This window comes from Lithobates pipiens, unplaced genomic scaffold (assembly GCF_037356315.1).
Source record: "Lithobates pipiens isolate NorthernLeopardFrog02 unplaced genomic scaffold, aLitPip1_a1.2 Scaffold_16, whole genome shotgun sequence".
In the NCBI taxonomy this organism is placed as follows: Eukaryota; Metazoa; Chordata; class Amphibia; order Anura; family Ranidae; genus Lithobates; species Lithobates pipiens.
This window is the reverse complement of record NW_027507748.1, coordinates 183798129-183817552: the sequence shown is the minus strand read 5'-3', so window position 1 is coordinate 183817552 and position 19424 is coordinate 183798129.

Genomic DNA, 19424 nt, shown 5'->3' with positions numbered 1-19424 from the left:
CGTGGATATAGGCGTGACACCCGCTATTATTGTCCCTCCTGTCCTAACCAAACTGGTCTTTGCATCAGTGAGTTTCAAATGCTACCACACGCTAGTTGAGTATTAGCATAGGGTACAGCACTATAAGGACTAGGACACACTTTCACAGAGTCTCCAATGATTCCATCACATTTTGAGAGACCCAAACCTGGAACCAAAACATTAAAGTTACAGATACAAATAAAAGTGTAAAAAAAAAAAAAAAATACAAAAAATAAATAAAAAAGCCAAAAATAGTTGTTGTTTTATTGTTCTTCTTTCTCTATTCACTACCTATTGTTCTGCTCTGTTTTACTGTATTTTATAACTGCAATGTTTTATTGTTACTATGTTTTATTATGTTTGCTTTTCAGGTATGTAATTTTTTTATACTTTACTGTTTACTGTGTTTTATTGTTAACCATTATTTTCTTTTTAGGTATGCCATTCAGCTACAACACTGATTTATTTATCTTGAGAGCAACAAGGTTTGCTCTCATGATGTGTAAATGCTGTAGGAAGTGATTTCACCACCACAGTTAAAAAAATAAAAAAGGTGCATGTATGCCCATCATTAGAAGTGGGTGGATGCATGGCGGTATTCTAATAGTAGTCATAGCCACTGATCAATCTCAGGCTGCATGAAAAAAAAGAACATTACAATATATGCTCAACAAGGACCAGCAACGTACTAGTGTGTTGCTGGCCTTTGATTAGTTCTACCAGAGTGATGCCTGCAGGTTTAGGTATCATCTTGGTATTGTTCTTTTCAGCCAGCGGTCGGTTTTCATGTAAAAGCAATTCTAGCGGCTAATTGGCCCCTAGACAGCTTTTACAAGCAGTGGGAGGGAATGCCCCCCTACTGTCTTCCTTGATTTTCTCTGGCTCTCCTGTCTCACTTGGGAACCTGAGAATACAGCTGCTGATTCTGCCAGCTGACCATAGAGCTGATCAAAGAGCAGAATGGCTCCAATCATTTCTATGGCCTAAGAAACTGGAAGCTCCAAGCATTTCATGACTTCGGTTTCACCCAATATAAACAGCGCCATTGGTGGAAATTGGCAAGGCATCTTATAACACCGATCTTGGTGTGTTCACATGTTTAGAGGGCAGAGAATAGATCTGGAGTCGAATAGACCCTATTTTTTTTTAAAAGAGTCTTGTCACTATCTATTACTATCATAGGGGATATTTACATTCTCTGTGATAACAATAAAAATGGAGAGGGGCGTGGCTTGCCGGCTAGTGCGGATGGCTGACTGAATCCTCTGCTCTGCAGTAAACCAGCCACAGCGACAATACAATCAGCTCCAGAGAAGGGAGAAAACGATCCTAAGGCATCTGAAAGCCTCCTATAGTCAGCGGTCATGCTTAAAAGGAGGAAGAGATCCTCTCTCCCTAAAAAACTGACGGATTATTTCCCCTCACCTGACGAGCAGGGCAGCCAAAATGGCGGCGGCGGCGGCCGTGATTCCTCAGCGCGGTCCTCCTCCTCACAGACATCTCAGAGTTCTCTGATGGCCTCGGGATCCCAGCGCTTACACACCGCTCAGGGTGAGTGTTCTCCACCTACATCCCCTACAACATCCAGCCCTGCTAAGTCCAGGCTCAGGACGGAGGAGCCATTACATCCTCCCTCAGCTCCCAGCATGTACTCCCTCCCCCCACCGCAACAGGCCTCTGTGCTGGAGACTTTCCCTGCCTCAGATCAACCTCTCTCAGAGAATACTATGAAGAGCATGCTGCTCTCACTGAGGCAGACACTGTACTCTGATCTATCCTCAGCAGTCTCATCACTGTCTATAGTAGTAAATCAACATGACACTGCTATTACCCGTATAGAGAATAAAATGGGAGACATGCTTACTGCACATAATGATTTGGTTGACGGATTTGCAGACCATGAAGACGAGCTCCAATTAATCAACCTTAAAATCGCAGATTTGGAAGATCGTTCCAGAAGGAACAATATTAAATTCCGCAATATCCCAGAATCGATCCAACAACCCGAGCTCATACAATTTATACAAGCCCTGATGCAGACTCTTTTACCTGACCTGACTACCCGTGATCTGGAAATTGACAGAGCACACAGAATTCCCAAGCCGTCGCACCTTCCTGCTTCTACTCCCAGGGATGTATTGGCGCGCATCCATTTTTTTTCTGTCAAAGACAGGATTCTAAACGCAGCCAAAAGAGCAACGAATCTCCCTGATCCCTTCACCAACATTGCATTGTATGCGGATCTCTCAAAAGCAACGATGGATAATCGCAGACAACTTGTCACCATAACAAAAGCGCTCCGAAATCATAATATTCCCTATAAATGGGGCTTCCCTACTAAGCTTCTTATTACGCATCAAAACAAAACTCATGCAGTGCGTACCCTTCCTATGGGGCTTTCTCTTCTGAAACAATGGCGTATCATTCCAGACGACTCGCTGACCCCTTCTGTCCAAATGCCGACCCTCATGGAAACCGGAGGGGATCCCTCTGATGGACATCCTGCGTAGACTTTACCCTTCTCTACAAAGCCACTATGGCTGGCTAACTGCAGCATTCCTCTCCAGCACTTGCTTGCCTGTTTAGAGATCCTTGTCCCACGTTGCGGACGTAAGATCTCTCTACCCCGCTTTCTTTTTTGCAGTAATTTCTGCACATTGAGCTCAGACCCTTTTTTGTTACTGAGCTCTCACTTTTTAATCCCTATCCCTCGTCCACACCCAGCTCCAGTTACTCTTTTTTCACTTCTTCTTCTACGTTGCATCAGGCATCTAGCACTATAACATATAGCGCACTTCTATCATAGTTGGACTAGCAAAACAGCCCTACATATATTACTACTCTGCTGTTTCTACAGACGTCCATACCTTTATCCAATCCTGAGAATGGCTTTCAAACTAGTCTCTATTAACGCAAGGGGCTTAAACTCCCCTCAAAAACGATCTGCACTCATTAAGGAGGCTACCAACCACAAAGCTGACATCCTCTTAGTACAAGAGACTCATTTTGCAGCTGCAAAATCTCCTACACTCAAGATAAAAAACTATGACCATATTATATTAGCCTCAGGGCCGAAGAAAAGAAATGGGGTACTCACTGCTATACGAAACACTGTACAGTTTACACTACACCAATCAATTGTCGATCCACAAGGCAGATTCCTAATTATAGTCTGCGACATTAACCAAACTACCTACACTCTGGTGAATGTATACGGTCCAAATACACATCAACTACGTTTCCTCAACCGACTATACAAAAAAGTCACGCAAATTCGAAAAGGGAGGCTCCTCATGGGTGGAGACTTTAACATTATTGGAGATTCCTCTCTAGACACTACTTCTAAACCTAAAACCCAACGGTCCGTACTGAATCCCTTTCTTCAGGCAAATGACCTCTATGATCCCTGGAGGTGCCACCACAGCAATGAACGGGACTTCTCCTACTTCTCCTCATCACAACTTTCTTATTCCAGAATTGACTTCTTCGTTGTTGATAGACTTACCTTGCAAGATGTAACGAAATCTGAGATAGGCAGTATCACGTGGTCGGATCACGCACCTGTCTCCCTCTATGTGGGAAACTGCAGACTTAACACTGCCCGGTTGTGGAGACTTGACTCTTCTCTACTCTCAGATCCCAAGGTTATTCAGCTTCTCACTGCTGAACACCAATTGTATTTCCAAACCAATGATCAGCCGAGCACTGATAAGTTTGTACTTTGGTCAGCTTATAAAGCTTATATGCGTGGCATTCTAATTAAGTTACATAGTAATGTTAAATACCAGAGGTCGCAGCAAGTTGACGAGGTCCTCCGCCAAATTGCTCTCCTGGAACAGCAAAATAAACAGAAACCCTCCCAAAAATTGACTGCTGAGCTCCTAGAACAGAGACAGAAGCTCCGCTCTCTTTTACTTTCCAAATTTGAGCATAATCTCAAATTGACCAAAGCCAAATACTACGCTTTGGGCAATAAAGCTGGGGCTCTACTAGCCAGACAGGTCAAAGATCAACACCTTAAAAATAAGATAAGTTCCCTCAGACACCCTACCTCCGACACACTCTTGACAAATCCTCAGGATATAGCTAATGCCTTTAGCGACTATTACTCTTCGCTTTACAATCTGGCTAAAGACGCAGATACTCCTCAACCCAATGACCAAATTATCCAAAATTTTCTATCCTCCGTAGATCTTCCGACTATAACTAACCATCAACTAGAGGAGCTATCCCGTCCATTCTCCTTAAATGAAACCCTAAAGGCCATCAACTCTCTTCCGCTTCACAAATCTCCAGGTGAAGATGGATACACTAATGAATTCTATAAATCTTTCGCCGCCATTATTGCTCCCCATCTTACGGACCTCTTCAACTCTGCTGCCACCTCTGGTTCTCTACCGGTAGATATGCTGCGTTCCACTATCACCACTATTCCCAAACCGGAAAAAGACCACACCTCCACTAAAAATTACAGACCTATCTCTCTCCTAAACACCGATATAAAAGTATTTGCTAAAATTATCGCTTCTAGACTTGTAGAATATCTTCCCGACCTTGTACACCCTGATCAAGTTGGCTTTATGCCAGCTAGGCAAGCTCCAGACGCTACTAGAAGGGTCCTGAACCTGATTCACCAGGCCACCCAAACTCGAACGCCTTCTCTGCTGTTGTCGTTAGATGCAGAGAAGGCGTTCGACAGGGTGCATTGGGGATTCCTCAAAGACATACTAACCAAATTTGGCATCACAGGATGGTTCCAAGCGGCCATACTCTCATTGTACTCAAATCCTTCAGCCAGAGTACTGACTAACGGTACTCTTTCTAATCCCTTTAAGATTTCTAATGGTACTCGCCAAGGATGCCCGCTCTCCCCTCTCATCTTTGCCTTGATTATGGAACCCCTTGCAGCAAGGATTAGAGAGGATAAGCGTGTCTCAGGACTTATACATAACGGCACTGAACATAAAATCAGTCTATTTGCTGATGATGTCATCTTAATGGTCACAAACCCAAATGTCTCTATACCTGCAATTCAAGACATCATTAGCCAATTTAGTGCGGCCTCCTACTACAAACTTAATTCTTCAAAATCCCTAATTCTTCCACTTAATCTCTCACATAGACAACAATCTCTTTTAGAAAGTACTCTCCCCTACTCTTGGACTAAAAGCTCTCTCCCATATCTTGGAATAAATTTAGCCCCTACCCTGTCCCAACTTTATGACCTCAATTATCGGGCCTTCCAAAAACGACTACCTCATTTGCTGAATCAGCTGCGCACAACGGGTCTCTCCAAACTAGGTCGTATTGCATCTTTTAAAATGCTAATTCTTCCTAAGTTACTTTACCTTTTTAGGACTGTAATCTCACCGATACCCCACTCCTTCTTCACCTCCATTCAAAAACAAATCTCCAGATTTATATGGGACAATAAACCACCACGTTGTGCCCAATATATCCTAACTAGACATCACAGAAAAGGAGGGACCGGCCTTCCTAATATTCAGAACTATTATTACGCCTCCATTTTAGACCAACTATATTATTGGTGGCATCCAACTCCTACTAAGGCCTGGTCTATTTTAGAATCCCTATCACTCCACCCTAACACCCTACGGGAATTTCTGCTCGCTACTTCGGCAGGCTTCCCTTTCCCTTCAACTCATTATTCCCCGGCCATAATGGCCTCTTTATCAGTCTGGAAGAAAGTCACCCTGAGGAAAATCTTAGATCAACCGAGTCACCTATTACAAATTCCCTTTGGATCAATACTGTCACACTTACCTGGCGTAAATTTAAACAATTGGTTGAAATGTAAAATATCTACTTTATCAGATCTATACCACACTAACCACAACCTGAAAACCTTTACTACTCTCCAAAACGAATTTGGCCTTCCCGACACTGAAACATTCTCATATATTAGGATCACACACCTTCTTCGCCATACCAACCTTTCCACAGTTCTGACTTTTCCTGAGAAATTCCACGATTTTTACACTAACTCAACATATCCGAAACGAGGTATTTCTTTGATGTACTCTATTCTAAATGATAATCGGCCTTACTCGCATATACCATCTTTATCTAGATGGGTTGACGAACTAAACACTCAGGTCACACCTGACATGTGGACAAGTGCCTTTAGATTCACTTACACAGCCTCCCGCTGCTCTAATCATTGGGAATCTTACCAAAAAACACTCCATAGATGGTATCTCACGCCTTATCGTCTCTCTAAATTTTTCCCAGACCATCCTTCTACCTGTTGGAGATCATGTGGAAGTACCGGTACCATAGCGCACACCCTATGGTTTTGCAAATCTTTGAGTTCCTTCTGGAAACAAATTTTTGCCTTGATATCAAACCTGTCACAAATCCCTACACCTCCCGACCCTTCATTGGCTCTTTTACACTTAAGTATCGACAAATTTCCAACGCATACAAGAGTTGTGATCATACATCTACTTCTTGCAGCGAAACTGAACATAACTAAACTTTGGAAAACCTCTTCTTCTCCTTCTCTCCTACACACACTTGCAGACTTAAACTTTCAATGTGAGATGGAAAGGATAGTAGCTCGAAAACAATTAAGAATGAAAAAGTTTCTTTCTGACTGGCGTATTTGGCTTTCGCACCCGAAATGTACGGTAACTACCTAATCTTAGTTCCTACTTGATATTCATTATCAATAGTATTGTCCGACTAATGTACTCTCATATCTAACCATTCCCTCCTGATGTATCCATTGTGTTCCTAACTGGTGCTATCCTATCTATTCCCTTCCCCTCTTCCCAACGACTGGAGAAATTACATATCTACTCTATTGTTCTAATATTTGTACCCAATATTATTTCACCTAGTTTGCATATTAGACTAGCTATGTGTTACGTTACTCTGATCTATAGGTTCTGTATATGCTTCTCTAGTCGGAACCTCTGATAAGCTGTTATAAATTGTGTATCTTGTTTTAAACATTGAAATTCAATAAAGAAATATTGAAAAAAAAAAAAAAAAAACAATAAAAATGATTAAAAAAAAGAATGGAACAGTGTAAAAATAAAAAAAGGCAAAAAAAAAAAAAATCACCCCTGACCCCCCATGCTCACATGCAAAAGGCGAAGGCAAGCTTCGGTCTCATGCCATATGTAAACAGCAATTGCACCATGCATGTGAGGTATCACCACGAATGTCCAATCCAGAGCAATAATTATAACAGTGGACCTCTGTAAATCTAAAGTGGTAACCTGCAAAGGCGTTTAAATATGTATATAGTTTGTCACCGCTGCACAGTTGTGTGCAATTTTAAAGCATGTCGTGTTTGGTATCTATATACTCAACATAAGATCATATTTTATACTTTACCAAACATTTGGGCAATATAGTGTGTTTTAGTGCATTAAAATTAAAAAACGTGTTACTATGTGAAAATACTATGTGAAAAAAAATTGCAACACCCATCATTTTAATCTGCTGGGCCTTTGCTTTAAAAAAATATATAATGTTTAGGGGTTCAAAGTAATTTTCTAGCAAAAAAAATTATAATTTGTCCTGTAAACAAAAAGTGTCAGGAAGGGCTTTGTCTTCAAGTGGTTAGAAGATGGTGGTTGATGTGTGGCATAAGCTTCTAATGTTGTGCATAAAATACCAGGACAGTTCAAAACCCCCCTAATGACCCCTTTTGGAAAGTAGACACCCCAAGCTATTTGCTTATTTGCATATTTTATATTTTGCCACAGATTTCGGGAAAATTACAATAATTATTTGTTTTTTTCCCCACAAAGTTGTCATAAATGATATATTGCTCAAACACGACATAGGCATATGTGAAATTACACCACAAAATACATTCTGCTGCATATCACGTTTGGGACTTTTTTGGAAGTCTAGCAATGTACAGGACACCGAAAACAAAGCACTGCCTTCAGGCTTTCTAAGGGTCGTACATTTTTTATTTCACTCCTCACTACCTATTAGACATGTGCACACTGGAATATTTTGTTTCGGAATTTCGTTTTCGTCCAAAAAATACATTTATTTAGTTACTCCCTAAATTCATTTTTTCTTATTTTGTTTCGTTAAAAAATGCATTCGTCCAAAAATCCAAAATAATTAAGGTTGAATCTGTCATTGAAGGCTTATGGCGTCTGTCGAATGTTCTATGAAGATTCAACGGAGCAGCAAAACTGTATGACGCTGCAATCGTACATTTCCGGTCGAATGTTCCGCCTACAAGCATAGTAGAATTCTAATGTTGTATGACACTAGTAATAATTAAATTTATTAATTATTATTACTAGTCAACCAACATTATAGTTTCATAGTTAGTAAGGTTGAATAAAGACACCAGTCCATCCTGTTCAACCTGAGTTGAGTGTCTACAATTGTCCCTATCCCTGTACATTGCACACTCACATTGGTCCCTACCCTCAAGGAGCCCACAATACAAGGTCCCCACTCATCTACTAGGGTCAATTTTGGACAGAAGCCAATTAACCTACCTGCATGTCTTTGGAGTGTGGGAGAAAACCAGAGTACCTGGAGGAAGCCCACGCAGGCACAGGGAGAACATGCAAATTCCAGGCAGGTAGCGTCGTGGTTGGGATTTGAACCAGCGACCCTTCTTACTGCTAGGTGAGAGTGCTAACCACTACACCACTGTGCCGCCCCATTAGAATTCTTCTATAGCCTATGGGCAGAGCATTTGACCATAAATGTCCCCTCACGGCGACTGCTTCATCGACTCTTCATGTCAAATCTTTTCTCTCTATGTCGAATAATCTTGGACTAATAGAGTTAGGTTAGGCACATTCAACCTTTTTTGCTATTGTTTCTATAATGTCGAATCTTTTCTCTCTATGTCAAATCTTTTCTCTCTATAATCTTAGAATAATCTTGGACTAATAGAGCTAAGGTTAGGCACATTCGACCACAGGTTCGATGGACACAGATTGCTATTGTCAGCGTCATGTCGAATCTCCTATCTATATCGAACTGCTGTCGCAACAAAAATAAAGCATTTGTTTATGTTGGATCTTTCGGTTTTTGTATTCTGCTCATTATCGTTTGTAAAAACGATAACAAAACTACCCGGAATTCGGACGAAAATGCGTTTGTATGAAAACAAATGCACATGTCTACTACCTATTACAGTTTTGGAGGCCATAAAATGCCCAGATAGCACAACCCCCCCAAATGCCCCCCCCCCCATGACCTGATGTTGTGAAGTAGACACCACATGCTTTTTGCATGTTAAGTCCATGGAATATTTCATATTTTGCCACAAGTTTTGGGAAAATGACAATGCGTTTTTTTCCACAAAGTTGTCACTAAATTATATATTGCTTAAATATTCCATAAGCATATGTTACACCCCATAATACATTCTGCTGCTTCTCCTGAGTATAGGGATACCACATGTGTGGGACTTTTTGGGATTCTAGCCACATACAGGACCCCAAAAACCAATCAACGCCTTCAGGCTTTCTAATGGCTTAATTAGTAAGGGTCTCCTCACTAATTATCACAGTTTCAGAGGCCCTGAAATGTCAAGATAGCATAACCCTCCCCCAAATGATTTCATTTTGGTAAGTAGTCAACCCAAGGTATTAGCTAAGAGGCGTGGTGAGTATTTTGCAGCTCTCATTTGTTTTTTTTTTCTTTTTTCAATTTTCAAAACTTTGTGACAAAAAGCAAGATCTGCAAAATACTCAACATGCCTCTCAGCAAATGGATTGGGGTGTTTACTTTCCAAAATGGGGTCATTTGGGGGTGAGGGTTGTTCTATCTGGGTAATTCATGGCCTCTGAAACTGTGATAGGTAGTGAGGAGTGAAATCAAGAATTTACGCCCTTAGAAAGCCTAAAGCCAGTGCTTGGTTTTCGGGGGTTCTGTATGTGGCTAGACTGCCAAAAAGTCCCTCAAATGTGGTATCCCTGTACTCAGGAGAAGCAGCAGGTTGTTTTCTTAGGTGTAATTTCACACATGCCTATGGCATGTTTGAGCAATATATAATTTAAGTGACAATTTGTGTATTATTATTTTTTTTGTCATTTTTCAATCACTTGTGACAAAAAAATTCAACATGCTCAACAAGCATCTCAGCAAATTCCTTGGGTGCCTACTTTCCAAAATAGGGTCATTTGAGGGGGGGGGGGGGGGGGTTGTACTGCCCTGCCATTTTAGCACCTCAATAATTGAGATCGACAGTAATAAACTAAAAGTTGTGTAAATTCCAGAAAATGTCCCCTAGTTTGTAGATGCTATTGCGCAAACCAATAAATATATGCTTATTGCATTTTTTTTTTTTTTACCCAAGACATGTGGCTGAATTCTTTTTGGCCTAAATGTATGACTATAATTGAGTTCATTGTATTTTTTTTATAGCAAAAAGTAGAAAATATATTTTTTTCTAAATGTTTGGACTTTTTTTCATTTATATTGCAAACAATAAAATGCTCTATTTGTGAAAGGATGCACATTCTGTTTGGGTACAGCATTGCATGACCGCACAATTACCAGCTAAAGCAGCGCAGTGCCAAATTGTAAAAAGTGCTCTGGTCAGGAAGGGGGTAAAACCTTCAGGGCTGAAGTGGTTAAGCTCTCCAGGGGAGTGATGGCAGGAATGTTTAGCGGTACGCCTTACATTTCTGTTGTTTTTGGTACTGAAATCAAAAAGAATTACACTCTTCAAGCTATTAGGGTTGAGACAAAAAACATTAAAAACAATAAACATTTAGTGTTGTGTTGAACTATATGACATCATCACTTATTTGTGTTTTCAAAAGGTCATGGTGAATCAAATAAATTGTGATGCCTTCACACAACTCTTAAAGCATAACTTAATACAGTTGTTTGAGTTAAATTGTACAACCAGACAGCTGATTCAAGCTGGCCTTTTAGTGTTTTAATAGCATGCAGTCTAGCAAAGTATTCTCTGTCTGTGTTCACTGCTAAAGGTGCCATTTTATAGTTACTGGGAATGCTCAGAATTGCACACTTCAATATGATTTTTGTAAACTATTATGTTTTAAAGAGGAAGTAAACCCTTTCAAACCACTTTGACCTACAGGTAAGCCTAGATTAAGGCTTACCTGTAGGTCCAAGCAATATCTCCTAAACCTATATGGTTTAGGAGATATTTGCCCGAAAATGGGCACCGCTGTCTACGGCGCATGCGCCGTAGACAGCGGCGCGCAGGCGCACTAAATGCGGCAAGTCCAAGAATGGATTTGCCTAATTTGTCGACTCCCGTGCGCATGCGCGGGAGTGACGTCATCGCGGCTTCGCCGAATGGCCGCGGCGGAGCTGCGAGACGCGACTCCCGCGCGCATGCGCGGGACTGACGTCATCGCGGCTTCGCCGCTGTGATTCGTCGGAGCTGCGAGACGCCACCAGCAAGATGGATGCGGCGGACTACAGGGGACAGCGGCGACTTCGCTGGCTCCTGTGTCAGGTAAGTGACACATAATGAGCTACTATGCGATGCATAGTAGTCCATTATGCTTTACCTTTGCAGGGAAAAAAAGAGGAAGTAAACCCATCAGGGTTTACTTCCTCTTTAAAAGTGTTGCAGACAGCCCAATATATTTTTCTAATGGAACTAATTATAAAAAGCAGTTTATGTTATATGCATTTAATGGAGCTTGTACATTTGCTCCACATTACTGTGCGTTATGTAACAATTGTTCACATATTTTGTTCATATGTCTGAAGTTAATTTTATAAAATAGTAGGCATATCTTCCAGAAACAAAAGTGGAGGTGATCATGGAATTATCAACCTTTTTAGATACCCTGCTAGCTTAAATGGATGTTTAAAGGTTATACAAGGAGAATAATGACAGCAAGGACAGTAAGCTTTTCAGTGTGAGAAGCAGAACGACTTGGGGCTGTATTTGCTCTCACAGTGAGGAAAAAAGGCAATGGTGCTGATTTACAAAGAGCAAATAGGCTGCCTTCCCCCATTCCCCTGCAAAAATTGCATAGTTTTTTTTTTTTTTTTTTTTATTCTTTATTTAAATTTTCAATTCTACACTCATAATAAAAAAAGTAGAACAGTGGTGACTGATACAATACATCCAGAATACATCACGTATATATCCACAATCCCTTTCAATCCCCTATTCCCCAAACCCCCTACCCTCCCCCTCTCCCCCCCATGCACGCCCCCTCTAAACCACTAATCCATCGAATTGATCCTTCCACTTATCCTATATATTCTTTCTAACTCCAATTTTAGATCTCTTGGGTTATTTTCTTCACATATCTCCATGAGTTTTTGAAGCCTTCCCACTCCTTCCATTTATCTTCCTTATCTATTTCCCTTTCCTCCTCCCTCCTTATCTATTTCCCTTTCCTCCCTCTCTCTTTATCTTGCTCCCTCTCCATTTTTTGAATATAGTTTATACCATTTATCCACTTACTTAAACCCTTAGCTACATTTAATAATATAGGTATCAATGAGGCCCTATATATCCCCATCGTCTGTCCGTCACATGGAATAGGCAGACCCATGGGTCTTGTGGAACAGATTCACCCGTTTTCTCTTTTATCAAAGTCAAAATCCTTATCCAATAGTCTCTTATGGTGGGGCATTCCCACCATATATGAGCCATTGTACCTACCATTTTACATCCTCTCCAGCATTCAGACGAAGTTTCGGGTTGATAACAACTCAGTCTGTCTGGAGTAAGGTACCATCTCACAAGACATTTATAGTTTATCTCTGTCATCCTCGCATCGGGTGCAGTTTTGTGTGTCATTCTCCAAATATTACTTAAACTAATACTCATATCCCTCGTGCCTATTTCCCTTTCCCATTTCTTGATACATGGGGGAACCTCCCCATTCTCTTCATCCAACACCACTTTATATATATAAGCAATACTGTTTTTGGAATTTCCCTTCACTATCATCTTTTCCATTGCAGTATATTCCTTTTCTGAACAAATTGGGTCGGGTAGGTTTTCCACAAATTTTCTCACCTGATTATACCTCCATGTATCTAGTTTCCACCGTTCTGTGTCACCTGATAAATTCTGAAAAGTGCAAATTTTCCCTTTTTCTAATATGTCCTTCACCTGTATCTCTTTTTTTATCCAGTTACCCCCTACCTCCCTCATCCCAGGTGCAAAAAACACATTATCCTTCAAATAATTTAGTGGGGAATTGTATTTCCATTTTTTTGTGTATATATCCTATCCCATATGTTCAATGCAGTGTAAGTAATTTCATGTGTATTCGGTCCTAAAACCCTAAAATGTGGTGGGTTCCACACTATGTGACCCAAATGTGTCCCACTCATACTGAATTCTACACCCCTCCATCTTTTTTCACTATTCTCTCTTGCCCATTCTACTAAACGTGACACTACTACTGCATAATAATATTTTTTTAAATCAGGAACAGCCAAACCTCCTTTTTTCTTATTTAAACACAAAACGGCCGCCGAAATATGTGGTCTTTTAATCTGCCATATGTATCTGAAGATGATACCTTTTAACGTTTTAAAAAAGAATTGTGGAATCTTTAATGGGAGCATTTGAAATTTATAGAGGATTTTATGAGCTATCATCATTTTTAACGCGTTTATACGCCCGAACCATAAATGTGTGGATATTGATATTTTTTTTATATCTCTCCTAATCTCATATAAGAGCGGGATATAATTTATTAAATACATTTTCCTTTGAGTATCTGTAAACCTAATCCCCAAATATATGTCCTGTTTCCAAAAGAAATGAAATTATTTTCTTAATCTCTCTCCTTCTAGCTCATTTATCTTGATATTCAATATTTCCGACTTCGTGGAATTTATTTTAAGATTAGAAAACTCTCCATATTTTTCCAAGGCTCGTAGTAAATTCGGGAGCGATGTCCTAGGATGTGAAATAAAAAAGAGCACATCGTCGGCGAAAGCTGCCAATTTATGTTCTTCCTGAACCACTCTTATCCCCCTTATGTCCACACTGTTCCTTATATAGGCCAATAAAGGTTCGAGTGTCAGTATGAACAATAAGGGAGACAGAGGGCAGCCCTGCCTTGTTCCATTTCTCATCCTAAATGACGGTGATAGGTACCCATTCACCTTCACCCTTGATTGGGGACACCTATACACTTCTTAAATCCAATTTATCATCCTGGGTCCTAACCCCATTTTTTCCACATAAAACCCCAGTCTACCCTGTCGAAGGCTTTTTCAGCATCAATCGACAGGAATAGACTGGGGCTTCCTTCATTCTTGGCTGCCTGTATTAGCATCAAGGCCCGGACTCCATTGTCTCGGCCCTCCCTACCTGATACAAAACCTGTCTGATCTGGATGTACCAATGCACTCAGCCTCTCTTTCAGTCTATTTGCTAGGACATTAGCATAAAGTTTAGTATCTGCATTTAATTTGAAATAGGCCTATAACTTAAACACAAACTATCATCTTTCCCATTCTTTAATATTAATGTTACTGAGGCGAGCAACGCATCTGTCCCCAAATCACATTCTTTACCTACTAGATTCCAGAATTTACATAGCCTCGGAACCAGAATGTTCTTAAACTTTTTTAGATATAGAGTTGTAAAGCCATCCAAAACTGGGATTTTGCCCAGGGGAGATATTTTTAGAACTTGATGTATTTCTTCCTCAGCTATTGGCCTATCCATACACTCTCTATCGACCTCTGATATTGTATTTAGCGCACTATGCTCAAAAAAATCCTGTATCTTCTCTTCTATTTTCCCTCCTTCCTCTTTCTGTCCCACCTGATTTCCCTTCTTATATATTAGTATATATGGCCTCATAATAACTCCTAAATTCTTGTGCTATCTCTTTGGTGGTATAGATGGAGTCCCCAGCCCTATTCTGAATCTTCTCAATAAAATGAACCTCTCTTTTCTGCTTCACCTTCCTGGCAAGCTGCTTGCCGGGCTTATTTCCCCCTAGGTATTGATTCCACGATATCCTCTTTATCTCCTTCCGGGCCATACTTTCCATAATGTCTTTTAATTCCTCTCTTTTACCGACCAATGCCTGGAAGATTGTCGGTGACGCCCAACCCTGATTTTTATGTTGCATCTCTAATCCGCAAATTTCTTCCGTTTTTAATATGCATTTCACTTTCCCTTTTTTTCCTGGCCCCTATGGATTATATACGCCTTATGCGCTTCCCAGAGAGTATCGGCCGTTACTTCACCATTATCGTTATTAAAAAAATAGACCTCCAACTCTTTCCGTATTTCAGGTTCTACCTCTGCATCCAATAATAGGCTTTCATTAAGCCGCCACGTAAACGGTATCCTATGAATCCCCGGGATCCTCATCTCCATAGTGACTGGAACATGGTCAGATACTGACATTATTTCAATATTAACCACCCCCACCTCTTCCAATAATTTGTGGTCCACAAAGAGATAGTCCAACCTTGAGTACGTCCCGTGCACAGGGGAAAAGAAAGTGTAGTCCCTGACACCGTCATGTTTTACCCTCTATGCATCCATTAATTGGGCTTGGTGCAATTTGGTTTTTATCTTTTTTATTTGTTCTTTACTCATCCCCTGTGCACGTGATGTACTATCCAATCTGGGGTCCAATCCAAAATTTAAATCTCCTGCCATAATAACTCTTCCTACCCTAAATTCCCCCAATATTGTCAACATTCTATTGAAAAAACAAACAGCGTTCTTATTTGGACTATATGCATTAACCAAAATAAATACCCCATCTCCCAAATGACCTTTAATAAACATATAGCGTCCCTCTGGATCAATCCATCTATCTAAGACCTTGAATTTAATCCTTTCCGAAAACCCAATAGCCACCCCCTTTGCTCCCCTTGTTGTGGAGTCACCGTAGAACCAGGTGGGATATTTTTTTTAATTAATTTTAAAGTGGAGGGCCACCCTGAAAAAAAAAATACATTAAAAATAAAAAATAAATCACAAAAAAATGATTATTTTTTTAACTTACCAGAAATGCTTGTTGCTAGGCACATCATCCTAATCTGCCTCTTTCTCCTCTGCGGAGATCTTCTTTCTTCTCTCCTCCGTGCGGCGTCTTCTGGGTAATGGGTCGCTCTGTGTTCTGGGAACTGTGTGTCCCTGAACACAGCGCGCCCCATTCACAAAGCGCTGCACGACTCGCGCATTCGCAGTAGGAAATGGGCAGTTAAGCCACAAGGCTCCACTGCCTGTTTCCCTTAGTTGGAATGGCGGCGCCGGGACCCGAGAGCCGAGGGACGGGTCAGCATTGGGCGGCTGACATCGCGGGCGCCCTGGACAGGTAAGTGTGTTTATTAAGTCAGCAGCTACAGTGTTTGCAGCTGTTAACTTTTAATTTTTTTTTTTTTAACTGGCCCTCCTCTTTAATATTTGTATAGTGAGTTAAATGAGTCTCTTGTAGAAAAATTACATCTACTGATCGCTGTTTGATTTCTTTTAGAATTTTAAGTCTCTTCCCATATGATCCTAGACCCCTCACATTATATGTCATGAATTTTAATTCCATCTTCTGCCTGGCTCTATGGGGCGTCCACTCTTAACCAATTGGGGGCCCCATCCGCTCTTATCCTCCCTCTCCAACCACATAGATGTCTGGGTAACGTGCATATCCCCCCTCCCCCATCACCTCTATCCCCCCATTGCGACCTTTCCAGCCCTATATCTCGCGTTTGGCATTTTATCTAATGCCAACAGAGACACCTACCCCAGAGGGTGGGGCTCAGGTCCTGCCGACTAATATTTCATACTCTGATGGACCTCCCCCCGTAGCTCGGAAGGAGTCCATAAGAGCTCACTGTTTTTTTGAGCAGTTCTTCCACCTCCCTCTTTCATACAACCATCTCCATGTTTTCAACCCGTATCTCCCCCTCCTCCCAAATGAAAAAAAAAAAACACTAAGGGGGGAAGGGGGAGGCGGGTTCACATGAATAAATATCTCCCACCTACATCTCACCCATCTTATAAAGTTTCAAAATTGTACTTATTGTTATTCCCTCTCCCTACTCCCCACTCCCCCCCCCCCATCCGGGCATACTAAGGACCGTAATTTCTAGATTCGTACAAAACTCATCCAACTCATCCGTTGGTTTCAATCTGAACGTCCTCCCTTCTTTATATACCACTAAAGCTGACGGGAACCCCCAACTATATTTCAAATCGGCAGTCCTCAATTTCCCCAAAAGAGGCTTTAATCTCCTTCTCCATGACAAAGTTTCTGCCGATAAGTCCGCAAAGATTTGTATTTCAATTCCTTCATATTGTAATGATGAAGCCCTTCTAAGTTTAGTCCAAATTTTATGTTTATCTTCAAACGTGTGGAACCTCACAATAACATCCCAGGGTATGTCCTCTCTCAGTCCAGGGGGTTTCCTAATTCTGTGAGCTCGATCTATTCTTAACTCCACTTCATCCCCACTCCCCATTAATGACTGGAAAACCCTCTTAATTTTCCCTGTCAGGTCTTCTCCCTACTGCTCTGGGATTGATCTAATGCGCAAATTTTGGCGCCTGCTATGGTTTTTCAGTCCCTCCAATTTATATAAGGTGTCCCTTTGCTTTCTCTGTAAAACCTCCATGTTATTTTTCAGGCCCCTTAATTCCTGTACTTGCTTTTCTGATTTTTCCTCCCTTTCTTCCACTATCCTTAGCAGGTGGGACATATTGATTCTGACATTGTTGATTTCCAACTTAATAGCGGATTCTAAGTTACTGAACATTTTCAACATTTCTGACTTTGTCGGTAACTGTGCCATTTCTCCCCCTCCTCCCAAATCCCCTGGCTCCATCCGGGCTCCTGCCCCTTCCATCTCTATTTCGTCCCGAACTTGATTTTCCTGTTCAATCCTTTGTTTCTCTAAATCTCTCTTTTTTTCCTTTGCAGTTAGTTGTTTTTTTCCCCATCCCTGGGCTCCTTGAATTGCCCTCCTTAAACTTTCTTGCTGATTTTTAGAGTCCGTCCCCCTCTGCGTTCTGCCCTTCATACTGCTTTATCACTCCTGATACTATTTATTCCTTTCTCCCCTTACCCTTTTCTAGGGGTGGCACCTCTTCTGGCTCAGACAGAACCCCCTTTAATAGGTTTGTGTAAACACACACATCCCTGTTCTGTTCTGTGAGGAGTGACAAATTGAGAGTTCCTAATCACTAATAACTATGATCGGTAATTTCCTCTAGGTCAGTCCCCTCCCCCTACAGTTAAAACACACACATGGAACACAGTTAACCCCTTAGTTACCCCCTAGTGTTTACCGCTTCCCTGCCAGTGACATTTGTTCAGTAATCAGTGGATTTTTATTGCACTAATCACTGTATAAATGCCAGTGGTCCCAAGAATGTGTCAACAGTGTCCAATGTGTTTACCATAATGTTGGAGTCACAATAAAAAATGCATATCGCCAACATTACTAGTAAAAAATAAAAAAAATAATAATAAAAATGCTATAAATCTATCCTCTATTTTGTAGACGCTATAACTTTTGCGCAAGCCAATCAATATACACTTATTGCGTTTTTTTTACCAAAAATATGTAGAGGAATACATATCAGCCTAAACTGAGAAAAAATTATCTTTTTTTAAAAAAAAAGAAGGGGATATTTATTATAGCAAAAAGTACAAAATATTGTGTTTTTTTCAAAATTGTCACTCTTTTTTTGTTTATAGCACAAAATATAAAAACTGCAGAGGCGATAAAATACAATCAAAAGAAATCTCTATTTGTGGGGAAAAAAGGACGTCAATTTTGTTTGGGTGCCGCGTCGCAATTGTCAGATAAATTGATGCAGTGCTGAATCGCAAAAAATGGCCTGGTCATTCAGCAGCCAAATCTTCCGGGGCTGAAGTGGTTAAGGTTAAACTTTCTCCTCCTATTTCAGTGAGGGGCTTTGTGTCTTCCTACACTCCCTGAGAATGAATAGCGTACCCCCTATGCTAGAATCACTATTAAGATGTTTGTGTATCGCTATTATATCTCCTCTCAAGCGTCTCTTCTCCAGGGAAAATAGGTTTAATGTTTGTAGTCATTCCTCACAACTGAGGTCCTCCAGGTGCCAAGCACATCCTTATTGAGGATTGGTGAGCAGAACTGGATGGCATATTACAAATTTGGCTGCACCAGAGTTTGAACTTCTGTCTCATAAAAAGAAACTTAACGGTAGCAGATGTCAGTGGATGTCAGCGGATCATCTGCTAACGTCTGCATATATGTCCGTTTTTCATCCAGCAACGGATGGAGGGAAAACTGACATATGGAATGCTTGTAAGAAAGGACACTTAGACCCCTTTCACACTGAAGCTCTTGACAGGTGCTATATCACTAACAATAACACCTGCAAAGTGGCTGTAAAGCGCCTTTTCACACTGGAGCAGTGTGCTGGCAGGAAGCTCAAAAAAGTACTGCAAGCAGCATCTTTGAGG